Genomic DNA, 23415 nt, shown 5'->3' on the forward strand with positions numbered 1-23415 from the left:
GTCATTTCTTTTAATTAGTTTTTCTTTTTTCCTCTCTGATTTATTTATTTCTACCATTCTATCTTCTACTTCACTAATCCTATAATCTGCCTCCATTATTCTACTATTTGTTCCCTCCAGAGTGTTTTTGATCTCATTTATTGCATTACTAATTATATATTGACTATTGTTTATTTCTTCTAGCTCCTTGTTAAACCTTTCTTGCATCTTCTCAGTCCTTGTCTCCAGGCTATTTATCTGTGATTCCATTTTGTTTTCAAGATTTTGGATCATTTTCACTATCATTATTCAGAATCCTTTCTCAGGTAGATTCCCTATCTCTTCCTCTTTTGTTTGCTTTGGTGGCCATTTATCCTGTTCCTTTACCTGCTGGGTATTCCTCTGTCTCTTCATCTTGTTTATATTGCTGTGTTTGGGGTGGCCTTTCTGTATTCTGGCAATTTGTGGAGTTCTCTTTATTGTGGAGTTTCCTCACTGTGGATATGGTTGTACGGGTGGGTTGTCAAGCTTTCCTGGTTAGGGAAGCTTGCGTCAGTGTTCTGGTGGGTGGAGCTGGATTTCTTCTCTCTGGAGTGCAATGAAGTGTCTAGTAATGAGTCATGAGATGTCAATCAGTTTGGAATGACTTTGGGCAGCCTGTATATTGAAGCTCAGGGCTGTGTTCCTGTGTTGCTGGAGAATTTGTGTGGTATGTCTTTCTCTGGCACTTGTTGGCCCTTGAGTGGTCCTTGGTTTCAGGGTAGATATGGAGGCATTTGATGAGCACCTGTCAATTAATGTTCCCTGGAGTCAAGAGTTCTCTGGTGTTCTCAGGATTTGGACTTAAGCTTCCTGTTTCTGGTTTTCAATCTTATTTTTAAAGTAGCCTCAAGACTTCTGCATCTATACAGCACCTTTGATAAAACATCTAGGTTAAAGATGAAAAGTTCTCCATAGTGAGGGACACCCAGAGAGGTTCACAGAGTTACATGGAGAAGAGAAGAGGGAGGTGGAATTTAGAGATGACCCAAATGAGATGAGGTGGAATCAAAAGAGGAGAGAGCAAGCTAGACAGTAATCACTTCCTTATGTGTGCTCCACAGTCTGGACCATTCAGAGATCTTCACGGATTATACAGAGAAAATAAGAGGGAGGAAGGAGACAGAGGTGGCCTGGAGGATAAACGGAGGAATCAAAAGGAGAGAGACAGATCCAGTCAGTAATCAGTTCCCTAAGTGTTCTCCACCATCTGGAACACACAAAGAGATTCACAGAGATGGGTAGAGAAGAGAAGGGGGAGGGAGGAGATAAAGGTGACCTGGTGGAAAAAAAGGAAAGTCCAAAGCGGGAGAGAGCAGTCAAGCCAGTAATCTCCCTCCCAGGTAAAAATGGGTACTGAAGATTGGGTTCTTAAAGGTACAAAGTTGATAACAAATACCAAAAAGCAATGATTAATAATCTAGAATAGAGGTTTGATTTTCAAAAATATGATATTAAAGAAAAAAAAAAAAAAAAAAACAAAGACTCAAAAATTATAAATATATATATGAAGTGTGCTTTAAAAAATAGGGTCTCTTTTTTTTTTTTTGCAAAGTAATAGTAGGTTATAAAAATGAAAGTTAAAGGAGTAATAGAGTACCTAAAATTAAAAAAAATAAAAAATAAAAAGTTAAGAGTGATAGTAAAAATACACCTGGGACTTTCTCTGGTGTTGTTGTCAGCAGTGTGGGGTCAGTTCTTTTTCAGATAGTTCCTTGGTCCGGCTTATATTTCTCAAGATCTATAGGCCCCTTCCTATGTAGTTGGTACTAACTATAGGGTTTTAATCCATTGTACCTGTCACTTCCAAGGCGGTTCCCTCTGTTTTAGCTTCTTCTGTTTGCTGGTCTCTTCAATGTCTAATTTCTGCCCTGACACAAGGGGGCGGTAGTGGACACTTTTTTAGGCTTACTTGTTCAGTCGTGCTGTGGCAAGGGAGGGACGCTGCAAACAAGTAACACTAGCCTGTGCTCTCAGTGTCTCAGCCACAATAGGCCTGCCCTCGCTCACGACGTGTGTGCCCTCCCTGCCCACACTGCTCAGGCTCTAGGTTGCTCTGCGGGGAACCATCCGAGGCCGGCCCTGGGCTGCATGCACATCCCAGGTCTAAGCTGCTAAGGTTCAGGTACTTGGGTAGTCCTCAGAGGCTCAGACTCGGTTGGGCCTATGTTTTATGCCCTTCCCAGGTCTGAGCATCTCAGGTGACCAGGTGTTTGGTGAGTACAGTCTGTGTGACTTATCACCTCCCCCTTCCCTGCCCCTCGGTTTTCTGGGTGTACAACCAGTATTCTGGGTGTACAACTGGCACACCTTCTCAGGCAGATGTTAACCATCCAGAAAAAGTCTTAGTTAGCAAAGAAGCCTGCTTGCAGTTTGGTAGTTAATGTCTCTCTGGGGCCGCAATTGCCCCCTCCAGCTCTCACTGCCTGTCACCGGAAGGGGATGGTCTGCAGCTGGCTAGCTCTGTTCAGTCCTTTGCTCTGTGAGAGGGCCTGATGGTGTTTAGATTAGGGTTTTTTGTGTAGCTCTAGTCAGTCCTGAGTTCTGTGAGTGGGCCTGGCAGTGTCTAAGGTTAGGGCTTTTCGCGTGGTAACTTTCCCACAGTCTGATTTGCTAGCCCAAGTTAGTTCCCTCAGATTGCCCTTGGGGCATTCAGGCTGGGTCCTTACTCTAAGCAATGCAGCCCGTGCCTCCCTGCCCAGCCCCCGCTTGCTAGTGGCGGATGCAGGCGACTGCGCTGCTTCTCCACTGGCGGAGTTACCGTTGGGCACATAATCTGTGGGTTTTAATTACTTATTTTTCCTCCCAGTTATGTTGCCCTCTGTGGTTCCAAGGCTTGCCACAGACTCAGCAGTGAGAGTGTTTCCTGGTGTTTGGAAACTTCTCTCTTTTTGAGACTCCCTTCCTGGGATGGAGCTCCATCCCTATCTCTTTTGTCTTTTATATTTTTTCCTACCTCCTTTCAAAGAGAATGGGCTGCTTTTCTGGGTGCTGGATGTCCTCTGCAGGCATTCAGAGGTTGTTTGGTGGAATTTACTCAGCGTTTAAATGTTCTTTTGATGAATTTGTGGAGGAGAAAGTGGTCTCCCTGTCCTATTTCTCCACCATCTTAGGACCACCCTGCATTATTTTTAATAGCTAATGTAAGTAGATGTTTATCATATGCCATTCATTTAGATGAACTGTCTATCATTTTCTTGTTTAATCCTCAATGTGAAACATCATAAGATCAATTACTACTACTGCAATTACTGCTATTGTATCATATCCTTAGTTTGTAATGAGGAATATTTGGATTAGAAAGATTTGATATATTTTCCATGTGGACAGTGGAGCAGAGATCATAAACCACAGTCATCTAATCCCACATTTGGACAACACATTATCCAAACTATGAATTACAATTAGAGTTGAGAGTGAAAGAGTTGTGGATACTATTTGCTCCGTTGATGGTGATGTTGATAATTAATAGTGTGTATCAGTTCAGTTAAATTCGGGCATTCAGTCATGTCCGATTCTTTGCGACCCCTTGAATTGCAGCATGCCAGGCCTCCCTGTCCATCACCAACTCCCAGAGTTTACCCAAACTCATGTCCATCGAGTCAGTGATGCCATCCAGCCATCTCATCCTCTGTCATCCACTTCTCCTCCTTCCCCCAATTCCTCCCAGCATCAGGGTCTTTTCCAATGAGTCAACTCTTCGCATGAGGTGGCCAAAGTACTGGAGTTTCAGCTTTAGCATCATTCCTTCCAAAGAATATCCAGGACTGATCTCCTTTAGAATTGACTGGTTGGGTCTCCTTGCAGTCCAAGGGACTCTCAAGAGTCTTCTCCAATACCACAGTTCAAAAGCATAAATTCTTCAGTGCTCAGCTTTCTTCACAGTCCAACTCTCACATTTATACATGACCACTGAAAAAACCATAGCCTTGACTAGATGAACCTTTGTTGGCAAAGTAATGTCTCTGCTTTTTAATATGCTATCTAGGTTGGTCATAACTTTCCTTCCAAGGAATAAGTGTATGGTATTGTGCAAATGGGTGTAGGAAAAAAAAATAAATAATACAGTAAAATAGAAAGTCACTCCAGGAATGTATAAAGACATAAATTATTGCAGCATGTGCAGGAAAGAAACATATTTTTTATCTGCCATGAAAGTATTGTAAGAAGATAACTTTAGCAAGTTGCATAGTTAGAAAGTAAAACAGGTAATTGTGCAATAACCAAACTGGTAAGCAGGAAGTAGACCATGATCTGTGAGATGCGGCCCCATTTGCTGAATCCTTAATAATCACCTAATCCCCCCAAGCGATTTTTCAACTCTACCCCAAACAAACCCCCAACAGTACTCCAAAATGGTCAGGGGACCAGAAAAATCCCCTACTGGCCAACTGGAGGGACACTCCTCACTCTGCTACATGGGCACATCTTATGCTATCACGTCCTTAGATAACTTTTGGTGGCCTCATTAAAACTTCATAAATATTCTATGAATACATACATTTAACAATAACAGACTGAATTATAGTAAGAACATGCAGAGCAGAGCCTCCTGTTATTTAATCTGCAGCTGTCAGTTAAGACTGTTAATCAACAACCTCCTGGATTATGACAAAAATCTTGCTTTATAAAATCTACACTCCAGGCCTCTGGGGCCACTGCCTTCCTTGGCCTGGCCCACCTCTCTTTTAAAGTGTTCTCTCTATTCTCTCCTTTTCTTCAATAAACTCTCTTTCAACAAGAAAGACCCCAAATTCTTCTTTGTATCCTTATCAAGAACCGATGTTCACAGGAAGAGGGATCTCTAGACACTCTAGATAAGAAGATCAGAGAAGTTACTGTATAAGGGATATGAAGCTTCATATTTTCCTGAAGAATATTAGGAAATAACTGAAGTGCTTTAAGGAGGGTGGTGGAACAGTCATATTTGTCTTACAGCTTATTCTTCCATATGAAAAACATACTTTATTAAGCTTACTGAAATATAATTAAAAAGCATCTGAATATATATACTGGCATAACTAATTACATCACCCCAAATGTTCCCTCATTCTCTTTAGCAATCACTCCATAACACCATAGACAAAAATATACTCAAAATCAATTAAAACCCTGAATAAAAGATCAGATAGTATAAGACTCTTAGAGGAAAAAAAAGGCAGAACACTCTGACAGAAATCAAAGCATAATCTTTTTGACCCACCTCCTGGAGTGATGAAAATAAAGACAAAAATTAACAAAAGGGACCTAATTAAACTTACAAGATTTTGCACAGCAAAGACAACCATAAACAAGATGAAAAGACAACCTTCAGACGGTGAGAAAATATATGCAAATGAAGTGACCTACAAGGGATTAATCTCCAAAATATACAAACAGCTCATGAAGCTCAATATCAAAAACAAACAAATAAACAACCCAATCAAAAGATGGACAGAAGACCCCAATAGACATTTCTCTCTTTAGCAATCAAACTCACACATCTTCTACCCCATATAACCAATAATTTACAGTAGCCAAAACTTGAAAGCAACCCAAACAGCCATCAACAAATTGGATAAGCATCTATTTATGCTATGGGATTTTTGTTTTTCATAATGAAAAATGATCAACCACAATGCAGGCAGCAATATAGAAAAATCTCAAGAGTATTAAGCACAAAAGAAGCCAGGCACAAGAAAACACATTTACGTGATATTCCCAAATAGCAAAAATAACTACAGAAAACATCAGCCATGCAGGACTGCTTGAGGTAAGGAGATTGTTTCAATGCTTTGATAAGAAAACCCTTAATTAGTTTGATAGTATGATTAGGTAATGATAGTTTTTGCAATAAGCAGATATGGAAGGTCAAAATCCCATAACCATAATTTCGGATAACTTTTCCCATTGAGTTTTAGTAACTGTGAAATGGCATGACACATATTAAAGTGTTTATCAAAGTATCTGGCTCTTAGTAAATTAATTTCAAGGGAGGAGTAAGTAGATAGTACTTCAGTACTGTTATCCTATTATTATTATTATTTTTTTTTTTCTTATCGTTTTCAAAAGCTGAGGAAACAGCTGCTCAGTCTAGAGCCCTTGAGAACTGGGAACACTTCCTGTCTTCTCAGTCTCTGCCCAGTTGGGTGCTGAGATGGCAGGATGATAGGCATGGGCCAGCAAAGCCAGTCACTGGTACTTCTGCTTGGAGGACAGATCAGGCGAGGGAGCAGGAAGGTGGGCACCTCGTGGCCCTTCAGCCTGGCTTTAGTGAGGTGGTTGTCCAGGACAAATACCTCATTGTCCACCACCCATTCGGGTCTACCTCAGCCAGCTTCCAGACCTTTCCCAGGACCGTACTAGGCAGCACAGACTTCACCATCTCCTACTTGGCTTTGACACTCCTGATCTGGCCACTGAAAAGTAACAGTCTGTAGATTTCATTGTAGGCAGGCTTGTCTTTGTCCACCACCTACTCAGCATCACCAGTATCCTCGCTGGAACCCCTCACCATAGTCATGCCCAAAAAGCTTGATCTGGAGCCATCCAAAGCATGACCCTTCACACAGAGCTGGGTATCACCATTAGTCAAGCGACGTTGTTGACCAGCATATGGTCCATCATATCCAGCAGCTAGGGTTTTAAGGCCTGGAACTTCAGCACAAACTGTCCTCCGGGTCTTGATGACTTCTGAACACTCTTCAGAGGTTACCACTTGAAGAGCATCTAAGAGCAAGATGATGCAGTCCAGATGCTTGGTGAACCACTCCAGGCCTCCAACAAGTCATAACCTCCCCAAAGTGCTGTTTCTCTCCAGACAGTACCCCAGGAGGGCCAAGGCGGCCAATGCTGACAGCTGGGCACACATGAGTCAGTTCATGAACACTGAAGATGATGAGCCTGGGAGGGCAGGGGTCCACCAGGGGCTTCTATGAGCACATCGCAGGACACCTCGTCCTCCTAAGGCTGTGACTGGTGGCAGTGGCGAACGGGTCAGTGGTATGCTTGGCCCCATACTGCAGCCCCATGAAGCCCTTTTTCATCAGGTGCCTTATGAAGGTGGTTTTGCCCATTCTGCACCAGCCTATCAGGAGATTCTTAGGTCGGAGTCAGAATCCTCCAGCACCTGCGAGTGGAACTCTTGGGAGCCGTGCTGCTCCTCCAGGGACAGCAGATCTGTGGTACATTGGCCACAGGCCTTGGGCCACCATTTGGAAGAGCTCTGCCTCCTTCTTGTGGCGATTATGCTAGCCAACCCAGCTGAATGTGCTGCCTGAGACGTAGAAGCTGGGAACTGGGAGAGGGCACAGAGCCCAGACAGGACCAACGGCATGCCCCTGGACCAGGCAGGGGCAGCTAGCATCGCGCATGTGCATCGTGGGGCCAGTGGGACACCTCAGGCGTGGATAATCTGCTGGAGTTGAGGAGTTTTTAAATAGAAGACTGTAGGATTTTCCCTTAAAAGAACAAGGTGAATTCACCTGCCTGATTTTATATTCTACCGCTTTGTGCACATTGTGTGATGCCGGGGAAAGGTATCTTTCACTAATTTATATTATGTGTACTTGAGTGCCCAGTCGCTTCAGTCATTTCAGTGGTCTCTGACTCTTTGCAACCCCAAGGCCCGTAGTGTGCGTCCTTGGGATTCTCCAGGCAAAAATACTGGAGTGGGTTGTCATGCTCTCCCCCTAGGTACACCCTTCACCAAAATCTTATAGGGCTCAGACGGTGAAGAATCCACCTGCAATGTGGAAGACCCAGGTTCGATCCCTGGGTGGGGAAGATCCCCTGGAGGAGGAAATGGCAAACCACTCTAGTATTTTTGCCTGAAGAATCCCATGGACAAAGGAGCCTGGCGGGCATAGTCAATGGGGTCACAAAGAGTCGGACACGGCTGAGCAACTAACACACATCCCTAGATAGTATAAGTAAGGTATTTTTATTAAGATGATCACTTTTTAAAAAATGCCCTAAATCAAAATTCTGGAGTTATTAGAGACCATGGAAAATATTATTAAGTTTTTAGAGACTTAATGTTATAAAAATGTAAAACTATAACTAGGTAAACTTAGCTTTAAGAACTAATTAGTGCTTAGTTGCCTCCAACTTTTTGTGACCCCATGGGCTGTAGCTCACCAGGGTCTTCTGTCCATGGGATTTTCCAGGAAGAATATATCTTTTCCTCCTCCACAGGATCTTCCTGACCCAGAGATGGAACCTGTTTCTTCTGTGGTTCCTGCTTTGGCAGGCAGATTATTTACCACAGAGCCAGCTGGGAAGCCCTAAGAACTAATTAGCTAATAGTTAACACGCAAATCATATATATATATATATATATATATATATATATATATATATATATATATATGAGACAAGTCCTAATTTAGTGCATTAATTTCTTAATTTATCATAATTTACTCATTAATTTTGATGTTTAATAAACAAGGTTTGGTAACTTAATATTTCAAAGTATTTCTTTTAAAAAGGGAACATGGAATAATGTATTATTAGCCCAGACTCAGACCAGAAAGTGCTTTTACTGTTCATCAGATGGTCTGTCTGTGTTGAGATACACATTCCATGTGTATCAACTTCATTCCATGAACTTCAAGATGTTCAAGTTTAGTTAAATATCAAGGATGGAGTATTCCACAGCAAAGGATCAAATGGTTTGCTCTCTTATAGTTCCAACTAAATTATTCTGTTCTGGAAGAAGCCAATCAAGCAGAATTAACTATTTATAAATATTACTCTCATTTATGAATTTTTGTTTTCCTATCATGGAATACAGTAAAGCTATGAAGTCATAGGTGTTTAATTTTAATGTACATTAAAGTTTTATAGCACATGATGGGATTCTTCTTATGTATTTTTGCATTTCCCAGAAATGACTCAGTGATATTTTTAGTGTGCCCATAAATATCTAATGAACTCTCAATCAACCACTAAGAGGAAAAAGTATTTCCCATTGACCCAAGAGGTTTTTTTCAAGAAATTGAATTGAAAAATTGACAGTCCAATGTGAGTTTGATACAAAATTGAAGATACATTCACATGAAAAATAATAATGTCAAATGTCACTTCATTACAATTTGATTGCATTGGACCTATTCATAAATAAGACTATTGTTCTAAAATTCCTGGAATAACATTTATGCTTTGTTAAAGGTGAAAATGTTCTGAATCAACTCTCAGAACATGAAGAATTATCTTTGATTAAAGTTGTGCCTTGGAACTTTCTTTAATGATAGGAATGTTCTATAATTCTGGATTATCTAACCTGATAGTTACTAGCCACAGGTAGCTATTAAGCACTTGAAATGTAATTAGGATAACTGAGGAATTGCCTTTTACATTTGAATTCATCGAAGTTCAAATTTAAATAGTTCTATGTGGCTAGTGGCTATTGTATTAAGTAGATCAGTCTTAGATAATAATCGGAGTTACTTCCATGTTGGACAATTCTCCACAAAAGGGATTACCAAGATTTCCCACAAGTTTTTATAGGTAGACCTTGTTCTTACGATATGATGAGAAATTTTATTTTCTGTGAAAGGTATTGAGAATTGGCTTGCATTAACACAGCCTAGCAATCTTAATCAAGAACCAAACCCCACCCCTCCTACCCTTTCCACTTGTATTGACTTTGTCCCTAGATATTCTTGCTCATGAACTTAGGGCTAGGCACCAGTACGTAGATACTGTGTTTGATTCAAGGAGATCCTATAAACCAGTATATGATAACATAATTTACTTATTTAGGCAAATAGCTCTTCTCAAAGGAAACACTTTGCTCAGCTGGGTAAGAGGTTTGATTATGAGACAATTTATTAAACAGACAACTTATCAGTTTACTTATTAAGGTCATTTTTTTGCCTGTACCTACAGCCTTAAGTTTTTGTGTCAAAAATGTTACCAGCACCAATCACCTTATAATAAAAGATTTGCCTTAAAACAGAAGGACAGGGAAGCCAGGGGTATGTAGTCCATTCAGTCACAAAGAGTCAAGACATGACTGAGCGACTGAGCAGCAACAAAGATGGCCCTAGACTCTGATAATCCTATGTACATCTTCCCCTGATATTCCCTTCCGAGATTCACTGAGGTTCAATCAAGATAGTGTTCTCCATACCTGTACTGGTCTAAAAACTAGTTTCAGTTCAGTTCAGTCACTCAATGGTGTCCGACTGTTTGCGACCCCATGGATTGCAGTACACCAGGCTTCCCTGTCCATCACCAACTCCCAAAGCTTACTCAGACTCATGTCCATTGAATCAGTGATGCCATCCAACCATCTCATCCTCTGTCATCCCCTTCTCCTGCCTTCAATCTTTCCCAGCATCAAGGTCTTTTCAAATGAGTCAGTTCTTCACATCAGGCGACCGAAGTATTGGAGTTTCAGCTTCAGCATCGGTTCCAGTGAATATTCAGGACTGATTTCCTTTAGGATGGACTGGTTGGATCTTCTTGCTGTTCAAGGGACTCTCAAGAGTCTTCTCCAACACCACAGTTCAAAAGCATCAATTAGTTTGCTTAATCAATAAGTTTTCTGGTGACCTTTTAGGGAATCAATATTGCACAGAGATATTGACAGGAATCTCTAGTTAATAATGATTTAAAATCATGCTTCATTATTTCTGGAGAGAAACAGAAAAGTTAGTAAAGTCCAGATGTAAAGTTAGCCATGTTTTGTTTCACTCTTTTCTGTAAAATGAGAATATTAGTAGTGCTAATCCCACATGTTGTTATAAAGTTTGAATTAATTGATCTATAAGATTCACTTGATTTTCTCCCATATAAGTCCTGAAGAGATATTGATTGTTTTTAATATTTATCCCAAGAAAGAAATATCTCATGAAATATTAATATTTTCCCAATAGAGTGAAAAATACCATTAAATGTTTGCTAAGGGAGGATTTATGTATTATTTATATAATAATATTAAATATGATATATATTAACCATACATAATTCTATAAAATCACACTGATTAATTACATATAATTTATACATTAGCTATATTATATACAACTAATATAAAAGTTAAATAGAGGCTTTCTATTCATAAGAACATATATATTATATATACATGCATAAATTATAGTTTTTATAGAGAATAAAAAACCTGTTTTAGAGAGTAGAAAGGCTAACTCATTTAACATTTAACTTTGAGTAACAGTCTTATGCTACAATCCAGATAACCAGAAAACTGTTCATTTGTGATTTTAGGTACTGACTCAGGATATGATAACATTCCCCCAAAATTCATGGGAAGAAGGTGTTTGGAATAATGCAGGATTGTACATGGCCCTCCAATGCCATGAGCAACTACTTTCTTTCCTTTTCAGTAAAATAATTACACGCACAAACTTCTACAGCCTTCTTCTATCAGAGAAAAAGTGTCACTAGGAAATACCATATTCAACTTTATATAAAAGTTATTAGTGAATTGTTGAAGAGAAACAAGGAAAACTGTGGAATTAATATACTAAAGACTGGAACTGTACTGACAAACGAGAGCACATTTCAATTAACATTTGCCAATTATGGGAAATCCAAGTTCAGCTTAATCGACACCTATATCAAATCCTTTAGTCCTATAAATTAGCTCCCTGGGACACATAATTCCAGGAAAGTTTAACAGAGCCATCTATAATTGATGTGTTAGCTCTCTCACAGTATGCCAGGGAGTGCATTTAGGTGTCACTGGGCTATTTCAACACTACTGGAGATGAACAAATTAACCAGCTGCAGATCCAACGGAGTTTCACAAAAGAGTCTATTTTAAGTTGTTATATACTTTGAGAAGATTTAGGATGAATGTATGAGATTAAGGAGTTATACAGGTAATAGTAACAGATTTTATAATGCAAGAAAAACTATTGCTTATTCAACTATTTTTGTCTATTTATACAAGCTCTTTATCACCATAGAAACACACAATAACTTTATTAAATCATTTTATGCTTAGTGATTGTCTGCATAATAACAGGTGTTAACAGCAGAGTCTAACTCTACTTGATATTGTTACTGCAACAAAATATTCAATATTTAATTTTTTAGGAGCATGCAAAGGCTAGTTTAGATATAAATTTAGAAGAACATAATGCAGATTAAATGTAAGCTCCTATGGGAAGGTAAGTGAACCCAGAAATAAATTAGCTTAAAACATATGCATGTATACATCCTCTTTCACCAATTAACATATATAAGCATTGTTATTGTTTTATTCCTGGAATACAGTTATCATCACCTAAAGAATAAATCCTGTCTACCTAATATGAACATAACATGATTGCACCAGTTTACTGTCAGGGAGATGATTGTGCAAAGACACTGGTTTAATTTATTTTTGTATTTGACAAAGTGTTTTTCACAAGTAAATTTTTATACTAATTTGATTTATTGTATTTCCAGTAAATATCAATTACAAGAAATATTGATAATATTTGAAGAAAAAGCAATAAAAAGGCAAAATAATCCTTGTATGTAAATTAAAATGGTTGAACCATAATAAAGTATTTTGAATACCCCATAATTATTTTATGAAATATTATACCAATTGGCAAATCTTTATATTTATTAGCAAATGTAGTCTCTCTGAATATTTTCATATTAGTTTAAGGGACAAATTCCTAGAAATTTTAAGTTTTACCAAATCTATATATTTATGGAATCTTAGAAGTTTTTAAATATGTTTGCTTTTAAGTAGGTAAAAAAAAATCTAATTAACACATATATTTTAGCACACTGAATAACGATAAAACATAATTGAGTCCAGGGGATCTTCCTGACCCAGGGATCAAAGCCAGATCTCCCGCATTGCAGACAGATTCTTTACCATCTGAGCCACCAGGGAAGCCCTCATAATATATCCACTTGGCTAGGCCAAACTGCTTTTCCTTGAAATCCTTTTCCTACTAATTTCCAATAAAGATGCTTGTACATGATACAAGACTCAATCAGTGTGTCTTGGGGATTGATTCCAAGACCCCCAAGGATACCAAAATCCTAGGATACTCAAATAACATGTAAAATGGCATAGTGTTTGCCTATATAACCTATGTACATCCTCTTATATATTTTAAATACCTGTGGACTACTTATAATGCCTAGTACAATATAAATGCTATATAAATAGTTGTAAATACAAAGTACAAAGTAAATAATTACCCATACTGTAAATTTAAGTTTTGATTTTGGGAAATTCTGGAATAGTTTGTCTATCTGTTGTTGGTTAAATTCTTAGAGTCCACGGACATGGAGAGTAGATTGCATGTGAAAGAAATGAAGCAACAGCCGTTTTATAGATCATTTATTTTTTTCGTTATTGTTGTTTAGTCACTAAGATGTATCTGATTCTTTGTGACCCCATGGACTGCAGTCCATCAGATTCCTCTGTACATAGGATTTTCCAAGCAAGAATACTGGAGTAGGTTGCCATTTCCTCTTCCAGGGGATCTTCCTGACTCAGGCATCGAACCTGCATCTCCCGTTTGGCAGGTGGATTCTTTAGCACTGAACCACCAAGGAACCCCCAGATCACCCATTCTGCTACTTAACTGCTTGCACATCAAGCAAAACACAACTGCTCACCTCTAAAATATTCCACCTTTCCTGCGATCATCCTTCAGCTTCTCTGACTCTTGGTCTAGGTAGATGTGTTCAGGGAAAGATAAAAATGATGTTTAAGTCTATGGTAAAGTACATGGATGAAGCATGAGTTCCCCGGGATGGGGATGAATATTCTGCTGGGATAGCCTATAAGAGCTGAGACAACTGGAAATAAATATGCTGCTTTTATATCCTGGGTGTCTATAGCCTTACCAAATGTCAGCTGTCACCATCAGTAAGCCTTACTTGCTGCAACTGCTAGTAAATGGGATAAACAAATTGATTCTCAGGGAAACAAAGAAAAAAAGAGTCCATATGAGGTCTGGAGTAGTGATCCAAAGCAAATTTGACCCACCAGTGTGTTGAGACATTCTTATTGGCGTTCTGAGCTAATTCACATTGTCAGGTTTATTGAGAATATATACCTGCCTATTGCCCCTCTCTCTTACTAGGAACAATAAAATCTACAAATATAAAAGGGGAACAGTAATAGAAAATAAAGATATAGACTAGATTTCACCCAGGGACATAGGATAACACAATTTGATCAGATTATTCAATTATATAATTAATCTTAGAAATAAAAAAAAGCACCAGCACAAAGTTCAAGAAAAACCTTTTAAGATTATATTCAGCATCATATTTCACTATAAAATGCTAGAAAGTCTCGAACATCTAGAGGTAGTGTGCCATGTGAGTACTTTATTGAGTCCACCACAAGGGGGCGACCAAGGACACACTCATGTTGTAATCAAAACCAAGTTTTATTACCCTGTGAGGACATTCCACGTTGGCTCAATGATAAAGAATCCACCTGCAGTGCAGAAGCCACAGGTGGTGAGAATTTGATTCCTGGGTTGGGAAGATTCTCTGGAGGAGGACACGGCAATCCATTCAAGCATTCTTGCCTGGAGAATCCCTGGACAGAGGAGCCTGGTGAGCTACAGTCCACAGGGTGCAAAGAGTTGGAGACAAATGAAATGATTTAGCATACAGCACATGCCAAGAGAATGCAGCACAAATGGTCCACAGGAGTGACTCCTCTTTCTTCTGAATCTATGGAGAAATGTGGTTTTACTTCAGACAGAGGTTCATTATTGTGGCTCACGAATTAACATTTTGCTGGTGGCCTGTCAGTGGTTTCTGACTATAGCAGACTATGGATTTGTGATACACAAATATCCTAGAAAAAAATGAAATATAACTGGTTCTAATTGTATATTGTTTAAAGGTCAATAAATCTAATCATAAATTTCCTACATTTGCATTTTAATGGTAATCTTACATCCAGCAATGGGCTATTCAATTTATGGTTGACTTTTAAGGGAATGATGAATATTATCTAAAATATGTTTGCCTAAAGCTTAGAGATGATGTTTGAACATCTTTAGCTTGTCTTTTGACTTATGGGACATTTGAAAAACACTTGGAAATTCTGTTACTCTTCAGTTCAGTTCAGTTCAGTTCAGTCACTCAGTTGTGTCCAACTCTTTGTGACCCCATGGACTGCAGTACACCAGGCCTCCCTGTCCATTACCAGCTCCCAGAGTTTACTCAAACTCATATCCATTGAACGGTGATGACATCCAACCCTCTCATCATGTGTCATCCCCCTCTCCTCCTGCCTTCAATCTTTCCCAGCATCAGGGTCTTTTCAAATGAGTCAGTTCTTCACAGCAGGTGGCCGAAGTATTGGAGTTTCAGCTTCAGCATCAGTCCTTCCAATGAATATTCAGGACTGATTTCCTTTAGGATGGACTGGTTGGATCTCCTTGCAGTCCACGGGACTCTCTTAGGACACTCTATTGGTTGCTGGTAATAAATGGAAATCTATGGGCATAAGAGCAAGTTGGATTCACATATAAGCTTTAGCTATCTGGGCAGGCACATATCATGACTAGAGTTGGATCTGAGTGTATTCAATGGATATGATGTGTAAGTTAGGAATTTTCCTCATCCCCTTTCTGGTTTACATCACTTAACTGATTATTTCAAGAATAGACAGGACTAGTTTTATTCACTATAATCTGAGTCTCTATCTTTTACAAATTCTGATGTGATGTCTTTCAATAAATATTCACTTCAAGCAACATAGATTTCCAGCACTGCCTTGTATGATTTACTACTTCATTATTGCCCAACTATCCATAAGCATGATCAGGATTGACTTCTGTGTGCTGCCATGTGTAAAACAGATAGCTAGTAGGAACCTACTGTATAATTCAGGGAGCTCAGCTTGGTGATATGTATTGACCTAGATGGATGTTATGGGGGAGAGAGGGAGAGGGAGGTGCAAGTGGGAAAGGATATGTATATACATATAGCTGGTTCACGAGCTTCCCTGAAGGCTCATTGTTAAAGAAACCACCTGCAATTCAGGAGATGCGAGTTCAATCCCTGGGTCAGGAAGATCCCCTGGAAGAGGGCATGGCAACATGCTTCAGTATTCTTATTTGAAAACTCCCATGGTCACACTGGCGGGCTATAGTCCATGAAGTCACAAAGAGTCGGAGACGACTGAAGCAACCTAGCACAGAACATAGCTGATTCACCACCTTGTACAGCAGAAACTGGGCTTCCCTAATGGCTCACTGGTAAATAATCCGTTTGCCACTTCAGGAGATGCAGGTTCAATCCATGGGTTGGGGAAATCCCCTGGAGAAGGAAATGGCAACCCACTCCAGTATTCTTGCCTGGGAAATCCCACAGGCAGAGTAGCCTGGCAGGCTACCAGGCTTTCTGACCATGAATTCGCAAAGAGTCAGACATGACTTAGAGACTAAAGAACAGCAGCAGCAGTAATTAACACAATACTGTGAAGTAACTATACCCTAATAAAAATACAGTACTGAAAGAGAAAATGGCAACCCACTCCAGTATTCTTGCCCCTATAACCCCATGAACATTATGAAAAAGCTAAAAAGGTGTGACACTGGAAGATGAGCCCCCAGGTTAGAAGGTGTCCAATATGCTACTGGGGAAGAGTGGAGGGCAATTACAAATAGCTCCAGAAAGAATGAAGTAACTGGGCCAAAGCAGAAATGGTGCTCAGTTGTGGGTGTGTTTGGTGGTGAAAGTATAAAGTCTGATACTATAAAAACACTATTGCATAGGAACCTGGAATTTTAGGTCCACGAATAAAGGTAAGCTGGATGTAGGCAAGCAAGAGATGGCAAGATTAAATATCAGCATCTTAGGAATCAGTGAACTAAAATGAACAGGAATGGATGAATTGGATCCAGGTGATCATTATATCTACTACCGTGAGGAACAATGCCTTCCTAGGTGGCGCTAGTAGTAAATAACCCACTTGTTAAGGCAGGAGATGTAAGATACACAGGTTTGATCCCTCAATTGGAGAGATCCCCTCGAGAAGGAAATGGCAACCCACTCCAATATTCTTCCCTGGAGAATCCCTTGGACAGAGGAGCCTGGCGGGCTACAGTCCATGGAGTTGTAAAGACACAAGTGAAGTGACTTAGCACACATGAACATGGGCAAGAATCACTTAGAAAAAGTGGAGTAGCCCTCAGAGTCAACAAAAAATTCCAAAATGCAGGACTTTGGTGCAACCTCATAAACAACATAATGATCTCCGTTAGTTTCCAAGGCAAACCACTCAACATTACAGTAATGCAAATCTATGCCCCAACCACTAATGCTGAAGAAGCTGAAATTGACCAGTTTTATGAAGATATACAAAACCTTTAGAATTAATACCAAAAAAGAAGTCCTTTTCATCACAGGTGTTTACAATGCAAAAGTAGGAAGTTAAAAGACACTGAAGCATGGCAAAGGCTAACAGTTTTGTCAAGAAAAACACCCTTCTCCAACGACCCAAGAGATGACTCTACATATGGACATCACCAGATGGTCAATATCAAAATCAGATTGACTATGTTCTTTGCAGACATAGATGAGAAAAGCTCTACACAGTCAGCAAAAACAAAACCGGAAGCTGACTGTGGTTCCTTATTTCAAAATTCAGGCTTAAATTTAAGAAAGCAGGGAAAACCACTAGGCTATTCAGTTCAGTTCAGTTCAGTTCAGTCGCTCAGTCTTGTCCGACTCTGCGACCCCATGAATCGCAGCACGCCAGGCCTCCCTGTCCATCACCAACTCCTGAAATTCACTCAGACTCACGTCCATCGAGTCAGTGATGCCATCCAGCCATCTCATCCTCTGTTGTCCCCTTCTCCTCCTGCCCCCAATCCCTCCCAGCATCAGAGTCTTTTCCAGTGAGTCAACTCTTAATATGAGGTGGCCAAAGTACTGGAGTTTCAGCTTCAGCATCATTCCCTCCAAAGAAATCCCAGGGCTGATCTCCTTCAGAATGCCATTCAGGTATGACCTAAATCAAATCACTTATGAATATACAGTGGAAGTGATAAACAGATTCAAGGGATTAAATCTGATAGACAGACTGCCTGAAGAACTATGGACGGAGGTTTGTAACATTGTACAGGAGGCTGTGATCAAAACCATCCCTAAGAAAAAGAAATGCAAAAAGGCAAAATGGTTGTCTGAGAAGGATTGCAAATAGCTGAGAAAAGAAGAGAAGCAAAAGGCAAAGGAGGCAAAGGTGATATTTTTATTCTTTATTATTTTAGCAAATTTTGCATATTCATTATTACTTACTTGAAAATATTTTGGCATCCTTTTATCTGCCTTTTCTGGGTTTCTATATTAGTTCTGTAGTAGTAAATAACACAAGAATAATTATCTATTTGTGAAAAAATATTGTTTTTACTATTGCTATGTCAAAAACCATTTGTTGAATAATAATTAGATTAAGCCTTACTTCCAGTGTAAAACAGTAAATAAATAGACTGATTAGATTTAACAACTTTAAGTGATAACATGGAGAGTGATAGGGGCAAAGTAAAAGTATTTAAAACAATAATTAACTCATTTTGCTTAAGCTTAATGACTTTCAATAATATCAGTCTTTTAATAATATCTAATATGTAAGGCATGCTAGATTAAAAAGTACTAGTGAGTATTCTTTTTCTCTGTGTCTAGAAAAACGTAATACACAGATCTTCTTAGGTATGTGTCGTGCGTGAATATATAGTCAAGGGGCTCATGGACCTTGTTTCCCTTAAACCTGAAATACCCCAAGTGCCAACAACTGGTTATTTATATTAACATGCTCCACTATCATCTCTATTTTATTGTATATCTATTTTATCGCATATATTATATATCATATAAATAATTGATATTGTATGTATGTGATGTCTCTATGCAAATATCTACATCTGTGCTTACCATCTACTTATCAACTTTATCTTTACATATCACCTATCAATATCTTTTTATCATCATCTATCTAGAGAGAGACAGATGTCTTACATTGAGCTTTAAAAAGTCTCATCATTGATCATGGGGTTTATTCTTTAATTAATGCTATTAATCAACATTTTCTCCATCTTATCCATTTTCCTAATTACCAATTTTATCTTCTCCATGCCTCTCCATTTTATTTTCTAACATCTATTGCCAAATTTAGCATCTTAATTAAACCTCATCATCTTGAGTTTAGGTATTTTTTATAATGTAATGTCAACTTTTCATACTTTCATCTTTAATCTATTTTTCACAATACCAGCAAAGGTTTATTTTTGCTTCCTGTGTCAATGATGAAGCTTGAAACTCTTAGCATATTTACATGGATGTATACCATCTTATATGGATATATAATATCATTTTATTAATATAATATTTCTCTAAATGCAGTGAATAATTTCAGGAGGGCCAAACTACTTCTATCCTTACTTCTGTGTCTTGGCTTATGCTATTTCATCTGGTGGGACTAGCCTTATCCATTGATGTTCCTTCTTGAACAAAGTCCTATAAATTTAAGCTCTAAAAATATTTGTATGTCTTGACAATTCATAATTCCCTCTTCTGCACACCCATTGCACTGTGCTCCTTACTCATTTATGGCATTCCTTATTGCACTTTTACATGATTATTTCTTGTTCTCTTCATTTTCTAAAAAGTACATTAGAGTTGAAAGTTAAACTTAACCTATTTTTTTTTTGCAAGTAAGAAAAAGTATTTTATTTTATTATTTATTTTATTTATTTTTTTAATTTTTATTTTTACTTTATTTTACTTTACAGTACTGTATTGGTTTTGCCATACATTGACATAAATCCACCATGGGTGTACATGAGTTCCCAAACATGAACCCCCCTTCCACCTCCCACCTCATATCATCTCTCTGGATCATCCCCGTATATGTGTACACCTAGGCACTTCTTGGGGTTCCCAGGAGGCTCAGTGGTAAAGAATCTGCCTGCCAAGCAGGAGACATGGGTCAGGAATATCCCTGGGTCAGGATATCACCTGGAGAAGGAAGTGGCAACCCACTCCAGTATTCTTGCCTGGGAAAGCCCACGGACAGAGGAGCCTGTTGGGCTACAGTCCATGGGGTTGCAAAGAGTCAGACACAATTTCACAATTTAGCAACTAAAAAACAACAACAAGGCACTTCTTAGAATATAGTGAGTACTCAAATATATTTTTCTTGAATACAAAAATTTGTCTGACAATTATTGAAAAAAAATCTGTTCATATACAAACTATTTCATGTAACCAAACACAGTGAACCTTCTGGAATGCAATAATTTCTCATTAGCAGTGTGGCTGATCCTATAAGGTATATAATTTTAATGATACTTTTTTATGAAAATATCATATTTAACAGTGAGATGAAACGTGGCCTTAAATTATGATTCTATATACATTTTAGTATAAACTTCTATTCTATCATTAAACCCTATTAATAAACTATGAACTGGAGGAAAGAAGAAATTGATTGTCCATGTGACGATATACATTCATTTTCCAGAACTTGATATTACTATATTAAAGGCAGTTTTTACACTTTTCAATATCACTAAGTTTGTCTGACAATCAATAACATTTAAAATTGCTATCAACCCAGCATGTGCCAACTTGGCTGCCGTACTTGGTGATGTGACTGCCCAACTGTAAACTCTCAACAATTTAGTCAACAAACTAAGAAACAGTGAAAGCAGGCACATGAGCCCTACTCATTGTGTGAAAACATTTACTTGCAGGAAGTATTGATTAAGAACAAGCATCAAAACATAAAAATGGATGTCAACAACTTGGAAAAATATTGAAGATTGTTGGAATAAAATCCTTAAAGAGAAAACACACTTTAAAAAAAAAATGCTATACTCTCTTTATTGGAGAATAAAGAGTTGCTGCATAACTCTTTATTGGAAAGAGATGATTATATGTAGAAATAGTATGTATCTATGGCTTTGACTTACAAAGTGATTTAGAAAAGTCAGACTTCATCAAGAAATTTAAAAAACCTTAACCATTTTATGGGCTTCCCTGATAGCTCAGTTGGTAAAGAATCTGCCTGCAATGCAGGAGACCCCGGTTCTATTCCTGGGTTGGGAATATACCCTGGAGAAGGGAAAGGAAACCCACTCCAGTATTCTGGCCTGGAGAATTCCATGGGCTGTATAGTCCATGGGTTGCAAAGAGTCAGACACGACTGAGCCATTTTATCTTTTCATTGACCATTTATTTAAATTTAAAATGTATTCTTATTATCTATATCTATATACATTTAAAATATCTTTTTAATATGAACATTTGTTTAAAAAGGATACTTTATACTGGATAATATATGGTGATAATATCACAAACTTATTAAGCACTTATCAAGCTATCCATTAATGGTTATATTCCAGACTATAGCTGACATGAGTAATAGTTATTTAAACCAATTACTATACATATAGTATATATTCATATACATATATAACACACTTGCACAAACTAACAGCTAAAATATATACATGTACACACATACATAAATGCATAATATAATTCTTATTTTACTAAAAATTTGTCTGAGAAAGGTGATAGTTTTTATTGCAGTTTCTACATGTCTATATCCTTGTTCTTTAATTTCAGAATTATATTTACCTTTAAAGATTGCCCTTCAGGCTCAATGTTTATTTTAATAATTGTCTTTTTAAATTCTAATAGCAAAATCAAACATTTTGGGTAGTTTAATTTTCATTTTCTTGACTTCAGTGACACCTAAAAAGTTTTGTGTATTTTTTATTAATTTTTTCTAAATCCCCTATTGATTCCAATAGGTTTTGGAGAAGATTTACTCTTTAATCAGAGTCTAACTCTTAGCTTCATTTTTTTTTTTTTTCTATTGACTTAGGGTTAAAAATATTACTGCTAAAGCTTAGGCATAAACTATGGGGGGAAATGTCATGATATTTATTATGTATTTTCAGGAATATTCAGTTTTTTAAATTATGTTAATTCATCTATTTATAGATATGTATTGGCAAACTTTTCTAAGTGTCTATTTGAAAAAATATAGAGAGAATTTTATACTTTATAGAAGATAAACGAGGATCCTTTTACAAGTGAGAAATTTTAATGTTGAATTTGTTCATTGTATTATCTTTAAATAATTCAATATACCACTCACAATAATTTCAGAGACCCTCTGGACTCTAGCTCAATTTTTTGATTCATTGCTATAAAATCTGCAGTGATTTGTTTCTCATTTGGGGCAGAAATTGCCCCTTTGTTCTCCAAACCATTTTTTTTTTTTCCTGGACAGAGCCATACTTCACTTCTAAGGCTGTCTACAGCTAGTATGGTCATGTGACTCAGTTTGTGGCAAGTTAAGTCAGAAATTACAGAGATCATTTCTAGCCCTGGCCAAATATTTCCCATGTGTTATCTCTACCTCCTTTATTAGACATGCTGGCTGAAATCAAAGGATACAGAATTCTAAAGCAGGGTAGACCAAATTGCAGGGGGGCCTAGGTACCTGAGTGACCTTTAGCAAGACCACATACTCATCAGACACACCCATTTTGGACTCCCATGACAAAGAAAGATATACCTTTTTCATCAATCAATGGATTTAGGGGTTAATGCATAAAAACGGGCTTCCAGGGTAGTACTAGTGGTAAAGAACCTGCCTATTAAGGCAGAAGATGCAAGAGACATGGGCTCAATCCCTGGGTCGGGAAGATCCTCTGCAGGAGGGCAGAGCAACCCACTCCTGTGTTCTTGCCTGGAGAATCCCATGGACAGGGGAGACTGGCAGGCTACAGTCCATAGGGTTGGAAAGAGTTGGACATAACTGAAGCAACTTAACATGACACAGCATGGGTATAAAAACAGTCACTCCAAAAACATGATATCTTGTCTTCTATCTGACCATGGGGACATGGTTGAACTGTATTTCTACTCAGTCAGTGACATTCATTGTTCAACTATCTCCCGATCTTCTCCACAATTGATTCCAGCCGTGGTCATTTCATATTCTTATATGGCCTTGAGATTCTTCCCCTAGATTTTTAAATGTGACATGAACATTGTAATTGTAATAATTTATAGCATTTTGGGGGCTTCCCTGGTGGCTTAGATGGTAAAAAATCTGCCCACAATTCTGGAGACTCTGGTTCAATCCCTGAATCAGGAAGCTTCCCGGAGAAGGGAATGGCAACCCACTCCAGTATGCTTGCCTGGAGAATTCAATGGACAGAAGAGCCTGGTGGGCTATAGTTCATGGAGTCGCAAAGAGTCGGACATGGCTTAACGACTAACACACACACACACACACACACACACACACACACACACACACGGCATGTTTATAATAGAAAGAAACTTTATATGCATAATGCAAATGTAATTATAGACACAGTATTTGTTAATTTTATGTGTCACACTGAGTGGACCACAAAGTGTCCAGACATTTCTTCAAAC

The sequence above is a fragment of the Capricornis sumatraensis genome, chromosome 18, assembly GCF_032405125.1.
Source record: "Capricornis sumatraensis isolate serow.1 chromosome 18, serow.2, whole genome shotgun sequence".
Taxonomy (NCBI): Eukaryota; Metazoa; Chordata; class Mammalia; order Artiodactyla; family Bovidae; genus Capricornis; species Capricornis sumatraensis.